Genomic DNA, 15,210 nt, shown 5'->3' with positions numbered 1-15,210 from the left:
GTTTCTGTCGTGTCTGAGTCTCTGCGGCCCTGTGGACCGTAGCCCACCAGGCTCCTCTGTCCGTGCGATTTTCCAGGCAAGAATACTGAGTGGGTTGTATGTCCTATCAAACAGTATACTTGGCATCTTGTAAATGATTTCAACAGTAACACCGAGCGGAGCAGAGGCAAGATTTTTACCTTCTGCCCTTTCATAGCCTCTCCTTTTCCTTTCTCCCTGTTGCTGCTGCTGCTGCTAAGTCGCTTCAGTCGTGTCCGACTCTGTGTGACCCCATAGATGGCAGCCCACGAGGCTCCCCCGTCCCTGGGATTCTCCAGGCAAGAACACTGGAGTGGGTTGCCATTTCCTTCTCCAATGCATGGAAGTGAAAAAAATAAAGTGAAGTCACTCAGTCGTGTCCGACTCCCAGCGACCCCATGGACTGCAGCCCTCCAGGCCCCTCTGTCCATGGGATTTTCCAGGCAAGAGTCCTGGACTGGGGTGCCATTGCCTTCTCCGTTCTCCCTGTGGACCACCCTAAAAATGTGGGGCTGCACACGCTGATAGAAATCATACTGTACATATATTAACGCATATATATGGAATTTAGAAAGATGGTAACAACGATCCTTTATGTGAGACAGCAAAAGAGACACAGATATAAAGAACAGACTTTTGGACTCTGTGGCAGAAGGCGAAAGTGGGATGATTTGAGAGAATAGCACTGAAACATGTATGTTACCATATATGAAGCAGATCACCGGTAAAGGTTCAATGCATGAGACAGGGTTCTCAGGGCTGGTGCACTGGGATGACCCTGAGGGATGGGATGGGGAGGAAGGTGGGAGTGGGGTTCAGGATGGGGAACACATGTACACCCATGGCTGATTCATGTCAATGTTTGGCAAAAACCACTACAATATTGTAAAGTAATTAGCCTCTAATTAAAATAAGTAAATTAATTTTTAAAAATATTTTTAAAAAAAGGAATCACACTGTACTCGGTGCCAGAAAATCCTCACTTACGAGTTGTGTGTCCTAAATCATTTAACCTTAAGCTCTTTGATCATCATTCAGTTTTTAATCCCTTCAACAATTATATATACTTGTATACAGTACATATGCTTAATATATATTAATAAATAAAATATACGCACTTGGCATACATCATATATATTAATAGACAACACATATGTTTGTTATTGTATTGATAGATGTATTGGATATATTGCCAGGCACTGTGCTATGTAATGGAGAAGGAAATGGCAACCCACTCCAGTGTTCTTGCCTGGAGAATCCCAGGGACGGGGGAGCCTGGTGGGCTGCCGTCTGTGGGGTCGCACAGAGTCGGACACGACTGAAGCGACTTAGCAGCAGCAGCAGTGCTATGTAATTAAAAATATAACAAATCCTACCAGATGCTTAGTTTCTCAAGTAAGAAATGCAAACTAAAACAAACTATGCCAAGATGATATTTTTTTGTTCTCACATTGCCAGATTGCCAAACGCTCTGCAACAAATACAGCGAGGTCAAGGGCAAACAGGCTTTCTGATTCGCTGCGGGTGGGTGCATAAAGTGATACAACCCCATGGAAGGCAATTTGCCAAAATCTGTTCAAATATTATACAAACTCGGACTTTTTATACCAGCAATTTGTTCCTATGAAATTATCCTTTGGGTGTTCTAACATTCACAAGAAAGTAACATGTGTATATGATTGTTATCACTACAACATTGATTAGCAAAAGATGAAGAATAACTGAAATGGCCATCCGGATGGGCCTGGAGCAGTCCTAGACAGAGCGTCAGGCTTAAGGGACAGACCAGCCCTAGATGGAACACCAGGGAGAAGTGACAAAGAATGAGCAAGATTTCTAAGTTCTAAAAAGGAAAATTACCAAGACATATTGCTAAGTGAAAAAAGGAAAGTGCAGGATGGTGTGTAGAGTGCACTACTGTGAGACTAACGATAGTGTAGTTCAATGAGGAGCCTGCACAACCCAAAGAAATTCCTTCCTAGAAGAGGCCTGTATGAGATTTTACACCCATTTACACTACACTAATTATTAGCATTACTCTAATATTACTGTATCAATTCATTATATTAGTATATTTACTTATTATATTAGTATATATACTAATTATATTGGTTTATATATATATAATGCAGTCAAAAAAAAAATTCCCCTCCAGAAAACGCCTATATGAGATTTTACACACACATGCACTATACTAATTTTTAGTATTACTGTTTCTAATATTATTATATCAATTTACTATATTAGTATATATATTAATTATATTAGTGTACATATATATATATATATAATACAGCCAAAAAAAATTCCTCTCCAGAAAATGCCTTTATGAGATTTTACACATAAAGATCCCCTGGAGAAGGGAATGGCTACCCACTCTGGCCTAGAGAAGTCCATGGACTGTATAGTTCATGGAGTTGCAAAGAGTTGGACACAACTGAGCGACTTTCACTTTCATACACATATGCACTATACTAATTATTAGTATTACTCTTTGTAATATTACTGCATCAATTTATTATATTAGTATATATTTATATTATATATACATATAATATATATTATATAATTAGTATATATTCTTTATATTAGTATATATACTAATATAGTAATATAATAAACTGATGCAGTGATATTACAAAGAGTAATACTAATAATCAGTATAGTGCATATGTGTGTAAAAATCTCACATAGGCATTTTCTGGAAAGGAAGCTTCTGTTGCTGTGCAGGCTCTTCACTGTGACACGCAGGCTTCGCTAGCTGTGACACGTGGCCTTAGTTTGCCCCGAGACACGTGGGAATCTTAGTTCACTGACCAGCAATCAGACCCGCATCCCCTGCAATGAAGGTGAATTCTTAACCAGGGAAGTCCCTCTGGAAAGGGATTGAAGGGAGTTTTTCTGTGGTTTTTTTTTTTTTTAGGTAGGTGGGAAGCTAGGCAAAATGGAACAGGAGTGCACCCAAAACTTTTCGCTGAACATCTTTTGAGAATCTTTGAACTGTATGAGTGTATAACCTATTCAAAAACTGAAATAAATATATGCAATTTAAAAATAACAACGGCACAATGAATGTTAAGAAGGAGAAGACCCAGGCATCACAGGAGCAGGTAACGTGTGACCTGACCTCGTCCACAGAGGAAGCCCCTGAGGAAGTAAGCCGTAAGTTGAAACTTGAAGGATAAATGGGCAGAAAGTCCAGTGGATGAACAGGGGTCATCCAGGAAAAGAGGAGGGAAAAAGCTCCACAGGGAAGGAGACTGGAATGCAGATACAAGGGGGCAGGGAGACAGGAAGCAGTAGCTGAGGCAAGCGCTGGGCCACGCTATGCACGCCGTGTTTAAAAATTTGGACTCCATCTGAAGGGTAGTGGAAACCCATTGAAAGGGTTTCAGCAGGAAAGTGATGGGATCAAGGTTATGTTTTGAATAGATTGCTCTGGAGTTTACAAGGAGAAATGACTGGAGGAAGCCAAGTGGATGCTGACAAGCCATATATCTGACAAACCACTTTGGAGAACTATTTGGTGCTTTTTTTATAAAGTTAAACATACATCTACCCTATGACCCAGCGATTTCATTCTTAGGTATTTATCCAAGTTAAATGAAAACACATGTTCACAAAAGTATTTGTACAAGAATTTTTATAGCAGCCATATTTATAAAAGCAAAAAGTATGCCCCCCCAAACTCCACAAATTTCTATCAAAAGATGATTTCAAAAGCAAATTGTGATGTATTTATACAATGAATACTATCAGCAATACAAGCGTAGACTCTCCTGATATACACAGCATGGATAATTCATGCATATACTGTGTGATTCCACTGATATGAAATGAAACTCACATACCAAAAAACCAAAATTGTAGTGATAGAAATCAGAAAGTAGTTGCTGGGGGGAGAGGGAAATTGGAAAGAAAAGTGAGGAAATGTTCTGGGGTGATGGAAATGTTTTGTGTCTGTTTGTACCTGGCAGTTACACAGTGTGTGAAACTGTCAAAACTTGCCAGAGTGAACAACTGAGACTTGTGCTTTTTATCAGATGTGAAGTATGCCTCAATTTAAAGAAAAAAGAAAGAGTGGACATTGAACAAGTTGAGGACGTATTTACAGTAATCGGAAGAAAAGTGATGCTTGCCCAGTGGCCTAGTAGGGGCTCAAATAAAATAATGCATTTAAGGGGGCAAACTGCAGGCTCCACGAGAACTATGCATGTGTGTGTGTGTGTGTGCGCTCAGTCAGTTGCTCAGTCGTGTCCGACTCTGTGTGATCCCACGGAGGATCCCACCAGGCTCCTCTGTCCATGGGATTTCCCAGCCAAGAACACTGTAGTGGATTGCCATTTCCTCCTCCAGGGGATCTTCCTGACCAGGGATCAAACCTGGGTCTCCTGCGTTGGCAGGTAGACTCCTTACCACTGAGCCACCTGGGAAGCCCATGCAAGCCAGAAAGCTCTGTATAAACTGTGATGCCCTGTGCAAAAGTGAGGATTTAGTCTAACATAATCCGTACCAAATTTTGGAGGTGATTGTGGACCATCTATGGAGAAGGAAATGGCAACCCACTCCAGTGTTCTTGCCTGGAGAATCCCATGGACGGGGGAGCCTGGTGGGCTGCCGTCTATGGGGTCGCACAGAGTCGGACACGACTGAAGCGACTTAGCAGCAGCAGCAGCAGCAGCAGCGGACCATCTAAATTGTCCAAAGCAGTCCTGTTTATTTGCAGTGAAGAGTTGAGGGTGATTAATGATTATTTTCTTGTTGGTTTGTCACCTTTTAGCAGGAAATAGGTCCAATGACTTCTGAGATTCATCAGAATACTTATTCTGAAAAGAAAGATTGGGGTGGGGGGTGGGGCGGCAGGGCAGGTGTCTTTGCCCAGGATAATCTTCTACTGAAAACTGGGCTTTCCCAAACAAAAAAATGCATTCAGCTGTTGGGCTTGAGTCTTTAATTTAGTTTTTTGAATGATTAGGGTTTTAAAGATATGAAAGAAGGAAGCAGTCAGTTCCTGAAGCAGAGACAATATGATCAGTGGCAGGGCCACCCAGCATTCAGGGGCGTGCTGAGAGCTGAGAGGAGGTGAGACACACACATGGGCTGCTTGAAGCCCCTGCCTCTGAGTGTAGACAGGTCTGGAGAAACAGCTGTGTGGAAATCAGTCACAAGCCATCTGAAGAGCTGGTCCCTCACCATTTAATTGAATTCAACTTGTTTATTAAATGGTAAGGGACCAGCTCTTCAGATGGCTTGTGACTGATGTCTGCACAGGTATTTCTCCAAACCTGTCTACACTCAGAGGCAAAGTGTATTTAATTTAATTGAATTCAACTTGTTTATTGGGCTTCCCTCATAGCTCAGTTGGTAAAGAATCCGCCTGCAATGCAGGAGACCCCGGTTCGATTCCTGGGTCGGGAAGATCTGCTAGAGAAGGGATAGGCTACCCACTCCAGTGTTCTTGGGCTTCCTTTGTGGCTCAGCTGGTAAAGAATCCACCTGCAATGTGGGAGACCTGGGTTTGATCCCTGGGTTGGGAAGATCCCTTGGACAAGGGAAAGGCTACCCACTCCAGTATTCTGGCCTGGAGAATTCCATGGACTGTATAGTCCATGGGGTCGCAAAGAGTTGGACACGACTGAGCCACTTTCAAAGTGGAAGTGGAAAGTGGAACTTGTTTATATGTGTTTTTCAATGACAATAAATTCCTAATTATTTGTTTTCATTTAATGTTGATTTTTCTTCAAAACCACTTTGAAGGAGCAGACACTGCAGGGCCCTCTCTATCCACAGCAGTGGGCCCTCAGCACGGTACTTGGGCCCTTTATCCCACACAAGGCGGGACCTCAGAGTCCATGGCCTCTGGAAGATGCCTGCGCGTCCTCTTCTGAGCTGCAACTGGACAGGCGTCCCAGTTTAATTGTCTAGTGTCTCTCAACCAACCCCTCTCTCTTCCTAAGGATTGATCTTGGTGTGGTTTTTCTTGGTGGGAGGTTGAACCCATCTTCCACATCAAAAGTAGTCAGGACCTCTCTCTCTCTCTCTTTCTCTCACACACATACACACGCACACTTACTCTCACACACACACTCACACACACACACAACACACACTCACACATACACTCTCACACACACTCACTCACACACATTCACACACTCTCTCACACACACATACACACACTCACACAGACACACACATACAGACACACACACACTCACACACTGGCCCTAGCAAAATCTGAGGGTGGGCAACTGACTTGGGCTCAGCCGCTCTGGTGGTCTTCCCTTGAACTGGCAGCCTCCGAGAATCAGTTCAGGAATGCAGATGTGGCTGGTGGTTATCCACGGAAAGAGCTGGAAGCCGTTGGTTTGAAAGCAGTGGAACTAGCCTGCTGACCACACTGCTGCCGGACACCACAGCTGTGGCCTCGCCCACTGACTCTCCACTCCTGGGTGGGAGACCGGAGGCCCAGGATGTGAAATGACACGTCCGTGTTCACACAACAAATTATCAACCAAGAGAAAACTCACACTTGGACCTTTTCCCCTCCCCCACTGCGTTCTTCACAGCACAAGAACCTCCTCTGATCTCTACCCATTTCTAGTTCTCTCCATCCCCTAATATCCTGCCAATTAACTGCTCTGCAAATAAGTTATCTGGAATCTGTTTTACTTGCTGACACCCAAGACAGATATACAACCATAAAATACATTAAGTCCCCTACACACAAATGAGTTCCATTCTGAGAATGCGTTCGTAAATCCAATTTGTCCCTAAGTCCAACAGAGTCAGCCTAGGGAGCCAGCTAACACGGTTGTATAGTACTGTACAGTAACAGGTTTATAACGCTTTTCACACAAATAATACGTTACAAAACAAAAAATAAAGAAAACATTTTTAACCTTACAGTACAGGACCTTGAAAAGTACAGTAGCACAGCACAACAGCTGGCATACAGGGGTGGGCATTGGGTGCACAGGCGAGGAGAGTTAGTGATGGAGGAGGGAGCGGAGGTGGGCAATGGAAGAGCCGAAGGGTCGTCAGCAACAGAGACGGAGGGCAGGCTGCAATTCCGCTTGCAGCTGACGTTGATGGCACAAGCTCTGGTCCACGCCAGACTCAATTCCACCTAGCCTCTTGAAAAAATGATCCAGTGATTTCTGGGTGGTAGCTCGTCTGTCTTGTCAGGGATGCCACGGTAGCCCTGGATTGCGTTCTGAACGGCTGCTGCAACTTTCATGCTTCTTTCGACTTTCAGGTCTGGTGCCTCAAAAACTACTGGCAACCCACTCCAGTGTTCTTGCCTGGAGAATCCCAGGGACGGGGGAGCCTCGTGGGCTGCCGTCTATGGGGTCGCACAGAGTCGGACACGACTGGAGTGACTTAGCAGCAGTAGCAGCAGCCTCAAAAACTAACCATGCCTCCACAAGTAGAGAAAATCCCCTTGCCGTTTCCTGTGTCGTGAATCCCTTCGGTTCCTCAGTTTCTTCTTCCTCTTTTCTCTCTTCATCCTTTCTCTGGGCCTCCAATTCCATCCGGTTTTCACATCCACATCTTTGAAAGCTCACAACTTGTAGGCTAGTATGTAGGGGGTTTAGTGCAGTGACTGCACTTCCTGTTTGAAGGCTTCACAGAGATGCTGTCAAGCAGTATCTCAGATACGCAGATCCAAAGCTTTTACTTTGGGGCCCAGGGAAATACACCTGAGTAAGTGGGAGTGGGGAGGGGGTAAGAGCAGTGAAAAAGAGAAGAGGAGGAAAAATCTTATGTATTTCTCATCTGCTCTGTGCTGGAACTGAGGGTGCAGGGTCGGTCAACAGAGGCAGAGGCTCCAGCAGAAGTCAACAGCTGCGCTCAGCACTTGCTTTTGTGCTGACAACACAGGGAGGGGGGTGTTTTCCCATCAGAAGTGGGAACAGGGAGGTTGGATGACACTGAGAAATTTGCAGATGGTCACACTCACTCATACCCAGCACTGGAGCGGCAGGACTGGCATCAGGACTCATTGCCAGCCAGGTCTGCCCACTCCAGGGTAATAAGTGTGTTGAAAGCTGGTAGGAAGCCATGCGTCTGTTTTATCTTTTTATTATGATTTCAGAATTGTACCCACGACTCGGAATGAGCTCACCTGAGCATAATGATGTGACAAGACCATCGGATCTTGTACTTATTTATTTAAGAAACACGAAGTACAAAAGTTCCTCCAGCTTCTGAAGAGCAGAGCTGGGGGTGTGTCGAAGCCTGTTTTAAGTGGAATGGATCCAGCTCGCGTATAAATTCGAGGCCGTGTTTGCTTGAGTCACACTCTGTTTTTTCAAATGACTTTTGTATGTCTCATTTCCTCTATTTCCCCCCTACTTCTGAGTTAGAAAACTGAGGTCTAGGACTTGAAAAATTCAAGTCCCAGTCCGCACAACAAACTGTCATTCGAGCCGAAACTCAAACCCAGATCTTTTCACTGTATTCCAATGCTTCCTTCCCAGCCTGAGAATTAACGCTGAACCAAGTGAGTTTAACAAGACTGATTCATCCTGATAGTCTGATTTAGCTTTCTGGGATTCTTCAGGTAAATATGAGTCCCACATCTCTTTTCAAATACGTTCAGCCTCTCTGTCTTTGTTTCTTCATCTTTTCCTTGCATCCCGCCCCTCCTCCCTTCCTCTGTTAACTTTTCCATCTCTCCTTTCTTCCCTTCCTCTCCTCCTCTCACAAACACATTTGTTTTTCTTGCCTAGAGGTGGTATCATGTCAGTGGGATGGCTGAAATGAGAAGTATCTTTTAAGTCCTTGGAAGGAGAATATTTTCTTATGGATTTTTTTTTTTTTTTTTATTGTTTGGATTGTTTTTCCAATGATTGCTTTTCCATCTTTCTAATGAAAGATGACTCTGAGCCCCCCTTATCTCAGGCCAACCGGAGGATGCATTCAAGGTTTTTATTTTTTTTTTCCCCTTACAAATGCACCCAGAAGGTCACTCTCAGGTCCCCGAGATAGCAGTGGGTGATCAATCACAGCTAGGACATCAGCATCACAGAGGATAATCTCATGAATGGGAGGATCTGGGGAAGGAGAGAGGGGAGCCAGGCTTGTGAGCTCAGTAAAGAGGTCTGATGGATTGCTTTCTCTAGAAGTTCTCTGGGACAGTCCCAAGGATATTCGTTCCAGCCCCAGTGGCTGGCCTTCCCCTCTGATTTTTTACTCCAAATAAGTAAATATACACTTACACAAAAGACTCAGACATTTCCCAGGTAATCTGATCATTGCAACTCAGCAAGCAATAAAGATGGTGTCTACATGGGTCCCCACAGGGCCCTAAGCACTCCTTTCAAAACAAACAGAAGGGACTCCAGTTCTGGCTTTGCCAAGGATAGGCTTTGTGAGCCTGGGTAACTTACTCAGTTTCTCTGGGCTTCAGCTTTGCAACAAGAAAATCAAATAATGAGCTAGTTTATTCTTTCAACAATTATTTATTAAACATCTACTTTATGACAGGCGTTGTGAAGAGTTTTGTTTGTTTGTTTATTTGTTTTCAAGGATAGACACAGTCCCAAGTCTGGAGAGGCAGGGGGAGGTCTCAAAGTTGAATGCAGAAAAAGATTTATAATAAAGGAAAATAATGATAATATAATATTTTCACGTGGTCTAATTCAAAGGACTGTGGAAGGACAAAGGTCAAAACAGCTGGACCTAAGAGCTCGTCTTTAGGATTCCTCCCACCTCTAAAAGTCTGTGTGTATGGATTTTTTGGTTTGTTTTGGTCTCCTTTTCATATTCGTGTATTTTGTTCTTTCTTAACTTGTTAATTTCCAATCATTGTCATCATTATCAGCCATTGCCATCACACATACTGTTTAACAGCCCTGACAATTACAGAAGTTAGATATTATGGTCACCATGATCACCGTTTTAGATATAAGAACACTGAAGGCCAGAGACGTTAAGCAACCTAGTCACACTCACACAGCTGAGAAATTACAGAATGGGGACCTGAACTCCCAACTGCTGACTCCAAAGATCGTGCCCTTTCCACCGCACGGTGCTGCTTCAGGTATATGCAGCCACTCGGGTCTTGCAGCACAATTTGCAGGACCAGGTGCAAAGTAAAAATACAGAAGCTCTTATTCAAAAATTATTAAGAACTTCAAATGGCAACCCACTCCAGTACTCTTGCCTGAAAAACTCCATGGACTGTCTGCTGAGGAGCCTGGTAGCCGACAGTCCATGGAGTCCCAAAGAGTCGGAAGCAATTGAGTGACTTTCACTTTCACTTCACTCAAGACAGCAAGAGCATTAAAGCCTGAGACTCTGAATGACTGCTCAGCTCACACACATATGAAGCCTGCCTCTCCCGACCGCAATTCACTTTAATAGGTGGCATCTCCCATCCAGGAGCAAAAGCATCCTGGCAGTTTGCAAGCCCAGCCCACAGTGGCAGAACATTTTATAGTCATGCTTCACATGTAGGTTACCTGAACAAAAGGTTCAGCCTGGACCACCTGGGCAGGATTGGTGAGCACTCTGGGATAGCTTTCCTGGAGCAGGAAAAATTCTTTATGTGGGGAATGCTGCATAATCTTGGGTTAACGAGGGTTCTGATCATACCTTCACAATACCTTTAGAACCTAAGGAGGATGACACTAATTCAACACCAATGGAACACAGGCAAAAGCCCTTAACCTCTCTTTTTAAATTGTAGACCAGACCTGTAGGTGCCCTAACGAAGGACAGTGGAAAAAAAGCAACAGAATCGCTGGTTTATAAGCTTCCCTTGTGAAGCACTCAAGAAGGTGTCAACTCCTACTGAGCCAATAAAAGATTACGAGCATCCTTTTTGCAACAATTCTTCATCAGTGGTATTCAATCTTTTGTGATCATACACCCACCTATGAAAGATTGGACCATTTTGCTCCCCAAAGACACATGTGTACTTTATATATTTTTCATGCAGTTACAGACTTCCTGCATTGACCTCAGGGTTTTACAAACGCTTAGATCACAGCTCCCCCAGTTATAGAAACTGTGATGTACCCAGATAAAAACTTAGAGATCATTTATGTGAAACCATCATATTCCTCAGGGGATGAGGCTTGAGGCCATTTGAGATAATAAGTGGTTCTGTACACTTTCAAAGACCTGCTCTCTTGACTGTCAACTCTACTTTTGAACTAGCTGCACACTCCCCGGCCTCTCCTATCAAAACACTGCAGCCCAGCGGAACAGTCTAAGCCTACAGACACTGATGTCAGGTCTTGGCATCATTGGCAACATTGGCAGGGCACCTGGACAAGCCAGGGAGTTAGGCGCCAGGACAGTCCTTGTCCTTGAGACTATCACAGATGTCTAGGAGAGACATGTGTGCAAACAATGGAATGTGAGATAACATGCAATTATAGGTGTTTGAGAGGTGACACACAGGGGCACAAGGTCAGCCAGGAGGGATCATTCAAGGCTCCCGGGAGAGAGAACGCTTACACGGGGTCTTGAGCAGTGAGTCCAGAGCCTTGGAGGGACAGGGTCTCCTGGCTGAGGGGACCTGCATGTGCAAAGCAGAGAGGAGTGAGACACAAGGGAGTTGGAATTGGTTAGAACACACGTGGAGTCTGAGAAAGAGGCGGGACGTGGAGCTGGAGGAAAGGGGAAGGGGCCCAACTCTGCAGGCCTTGGATGGACCTGCGGAAGAATGTCAGCCTGGGTAATGGATGAGGGAGCCTCTTCCTGGGGAAGGCATGAGGAGGCTAGATACCCATCTGTCCCAGGCAGCCTTCTGCTGGACGGTGGTGCAAGGAACGCGGGGGCGAAAAGCCTTTCTCAGATTCTTATCACGCTTCCTCTAAAAATTAGCTGCTGCCCAACACACTGGAGAACATTAAGAAAGGCCCTGTAAACCCTTCGTAAAAGACAGGGGCAAGGGGACTTCCCTGGTGGTCTAGTGGTTAAGACACTGCCCTTCCAAGGCAAGGGGCCTGGGGTTCAATCCCTGGTTGGGGAACTAAGATCCCACATGCCATGTGGTGTAGCCAGAAATGAAAACAAAAAAGACCAGGACAGTCAGCCTAAAACATATCTCTAAGGCGTCCATGAGATTTACTCAACAGAAAAATACCATTCTTCTCCACAACCAGATGACCAAATCGAACTTCTTACCAATACAGAGAGACTGCCTTCATTTAAAAAAAAAAATTGAAGAGACCCTGATCCTGACTTGATATATCGATGTGCTTCTCTCTCCAAAGTCTCAGATTTTTTCATTCATTCTTAAACTGAACCAGTTTAGGTGTGGGCTGGCTAGGCAGTGGGCTGGCTCTGAAGAAATATTAATCAAAAGAACAGAACATCACCAGAAATATTTAAGGATTGCCATTTCCATATCATCACTTCACAGGGTTCTTAGGCAGTATGGGCATTAAGAAGTGCTTGGAACAGGTGTGTTTTCTCCCAAAGTATTTGTCGTTCAGTGTTCGACTCTTTGGGACCCCATGCGCTCTGTCCATGGGATTCTCCAGGCAGGAATATTGGAGTCCAGGGGAATCTTCCCAACTCAGGGATGGAACCAGGGTCTCCTGCATTGCAAGCAGATTCTTTACCGTCTGAACCACCAGGGAAGCCCATTTTCTCCCAAATGCATAACTAAAAAACCCTGATCACTGAGACAGTGTGTGACACTCACCTTCAGCTTTAAAGCGGTCCTTCCCCCTATTTACCACTAGGGGTCATGAAAACCCTGTTTTAAAAGAAACGAAGGTTCAGAATTGCTGACCTAAAGAAAACCATTCCCCCTAGTGTTCAGATTTTTCAGTTAAAAAAAAACAAAAACTTTTTAACAACAGCAAACAGGAAAAAAAAAATTGCAAATGTTCAGAATTTATCTCTTGAGTAGCTACATAACGGTTATAATCCCTCAGACTATCTGCAAATAAAACGGTTCCTACGAGATCACAACAAACAGATTCTTGTTGAAATATCCACAGTAAACGTACATTGTACAGGAAATTCCATTGCATTTACACTATTTATTTAATAAAAATAATCTCCGTGATTATTTGCATTTATTTCTGAAGGAGGATGTTTTTCCTTCCTCAGAATAAGTTCAGGAAGTGGGTGAAGTGTTCAGGAAGTTAGCTAAATGCTGATGTAAATCCAAAAGGAAGGTCTGTTGTTTGGAAAAAAAAAAGGGACCCAAAAAAAAAAAAAAGAGAGAGAGAGAGAAAGCTAGGAAGTGGTGGTTCTCTCTTTCACTGATGGAAAATGTTATACAGAATTTCTGATTTAAAAGGAAGAGGACTAGGGGAAAGGTGTGTGCTGATGACACCTTTTGCTGTGGATCTGGCTGGCAGTCCAGACTTCTTTTTTACTGACCACAGTAGCCCGCAGAGAAAACTGTCAAGAAACAAGATCTAGATGGAAAATGTGAGTGGGATTAAGTTGGTGTTTATACTAAGTGAAGTCTTTCCTATGCAATCTGGAGCAGCTATAGTCTCGATAGGAAACTCCGAGTCCAAATGAGGTAGTGCGGCGGCTGAAGACGACATAAACAGCTCAACACGGTGCCCACCCCCCAGGGCCCCTGGCCTTTCCAGCCCCCGACGGATAGTGTCACGCTGACCTGCAGACTCTGAGGGAGTCGTCTCCTCGGGGAAACCCCAGCTCTCCGGGGTGCCACGGGCCGCAGCCCCGGTGTGATTCCTTCGGTCATTATTTATCTGGGACTTGCAACGTAGGGAGTGTGCCTTATCAGGTGTCCGGAGCAAACGGAGAGCTCTGGGCCTCTGGAGCACAGGCCGTTTAGAAAGCACAGATTGGGCTCATTGAATTGTGCCGAGGAGGACGCAGTCTGTCGCCCGTTTCTCTGAAAATCGCCCCCTCCTTTCCAAGTCTCTGCTACCCCCTTCGTTGAGGCCTTCACGGTCTCTCAAACTGGTCTGTCTGCCCCGTCTCCCCCACACCCATCCTGGCCTTGTCTCCAGCTGAGGCCCCCCGAGGCAGCCAGGGAGAGCTCCGTGAGACACCCTCTCCCGCCCAGACCCCCGCCACCTCCCTGTGCCCGGCGAGGAGACGGCGCAGCCTCCGAGGCCTTTCCTAACTCGGCCGGAGTCCACCCTCCCTCCCGCTCGCAGGATCTCGGGCTCCAGAACCACTCACTGCCCGCACCTCGGTTGACTGCGTGCTTGTCTTCATTTCTGTAGAGCAGACTCTCTGGATTCGTAGAACTATGGCGTGAGAGAAGCAAGAGAGGGATCCCACAGGGCACAAGGCAGACACAGCTACACACACCACCTTCTGGGTGCAGGTATCATAAATCACGTGCGCCAGCGGAGACGTTCAGAGGAGGCAGCTGGTCGGATGGCTAAATGCCTCTGATGCCACCTTGTGAGTTTTTATTTTTATTTTTTTACAATTTTGGGGGGAAGATTTTTTGATGTGGACCATTTTTAAAGTCTTCATGGAATTCACTTAAATTGTGCTTCTGCTTTATATTTTGGGGCGTTTGGGGTCCTGAGGCACGTGGGATTGTAGCTCCCTGACCGGGAATCGAACCTGTGCATGGTGAACTGGAAGGTGAAGTCTTCACCACTGGACTGCCAGGAAAGTCCCCTGTTTTTTTACAGTTTGAACAGGGGGTGGTTTTGATGAGCAGACCAAGTTTTAGAGAATTCAGGGTGCCTGGACTCTGCCTGCTTCCTGCCCCCTCCCTAAGCACTTACCTGTTGAGGCCGAGGTGTCCTTCAGGGGATCAAATGGGATGACAATGGCTTAGAAAATGCTTTCCCGTTGCACTCAGTCCTCAGAAGCTGCAGCACCCACACTAAACAAACAAAGCCCCAGGACTCAGATTAGGAAGAAATTACACAATGAACACAGAAGGAACAGTAGCTCTGATCCCTTAGTGGGTCCGGAGCCTTTACCAGGTACGGAGGGCATGTGGTTTGTTGCCGTGAACTTCTGGAAGGAAAAGGTTGTGCCTTAGTTATCTTGGGGCTGGACCCTCGTTCAGCTACTCCACAAATATTTACTAAGCAACAGAGGATTTGTTTTTCCAGGTTTGGAATTTTAAGCTTGTTAATAACAGATGGATTCTTTCTCTGTTTCGTCATCAGTACTCTTGGACTCGGAGTTGGACCTTGTCTTTGCGGTTTTCGACAATCACTCCCTCTCTCCTTCCCCAGCCAACCCCAGGATTCTGCATACAGTAGG

The 15,210-nt window shown here is 45.0% G+C and overlaps 1 long non-coding RNA gene across 2 annotated transcripts in view; it reads right to left on the bottom strand.

Annotated features, from left to right (window-relative positions):
- Positions 1 to 15,016, bottom strand: part of LOC104998134 — a 21,239-nt gene extending 6,223 nt beyond the window's left edge. Inside the window, exons 1-3 of one of the 2 annotated variants that reach the window (XR_826416.1) lie at positions 14,167 to 15,016; positions 12,686 to 12,739; positions 12,541 to 12,578 (exon numbers count right to left, since the gene is read on the bottom strand). This is a non-coding gene — a long non-coding RNA (uncharacterized LOC104998134). Of the gene's footprint in view, positions 1 to 12,540; positions 12,579 to 12,685; positions 12,740 to 14,166 lie in introns of those variants that run through there. The other variant, XR_826417.1, reaches the window with a different exon arrangement.
- Positions 15,017 to 15,210: the final 194 nt, after the last annotated feature.

The sequence above is a fragment of the Bison bison genome, unplaced genomic scaffold (genome assembly GCF_000754665.1).
Source record: "Bison bison bison isolate TAMUID 2011002044 unplaced genomic scaffold, Bison_UMD1.0 scf7180017864324, whole genome shotgun sequence".
Classification (NCBI taxonomy): domain Eukaryota; kingdom Metazoa; phylum Chordata; class Mammalia; order Artiodactyla; family Bovidae; genus Bison; species Bison bison.
The sequence above is the reverse complement of the archived record's forward strand: the minus strand, read 5'-3'. Positions and strand labels throughout refer to the sequence as shown.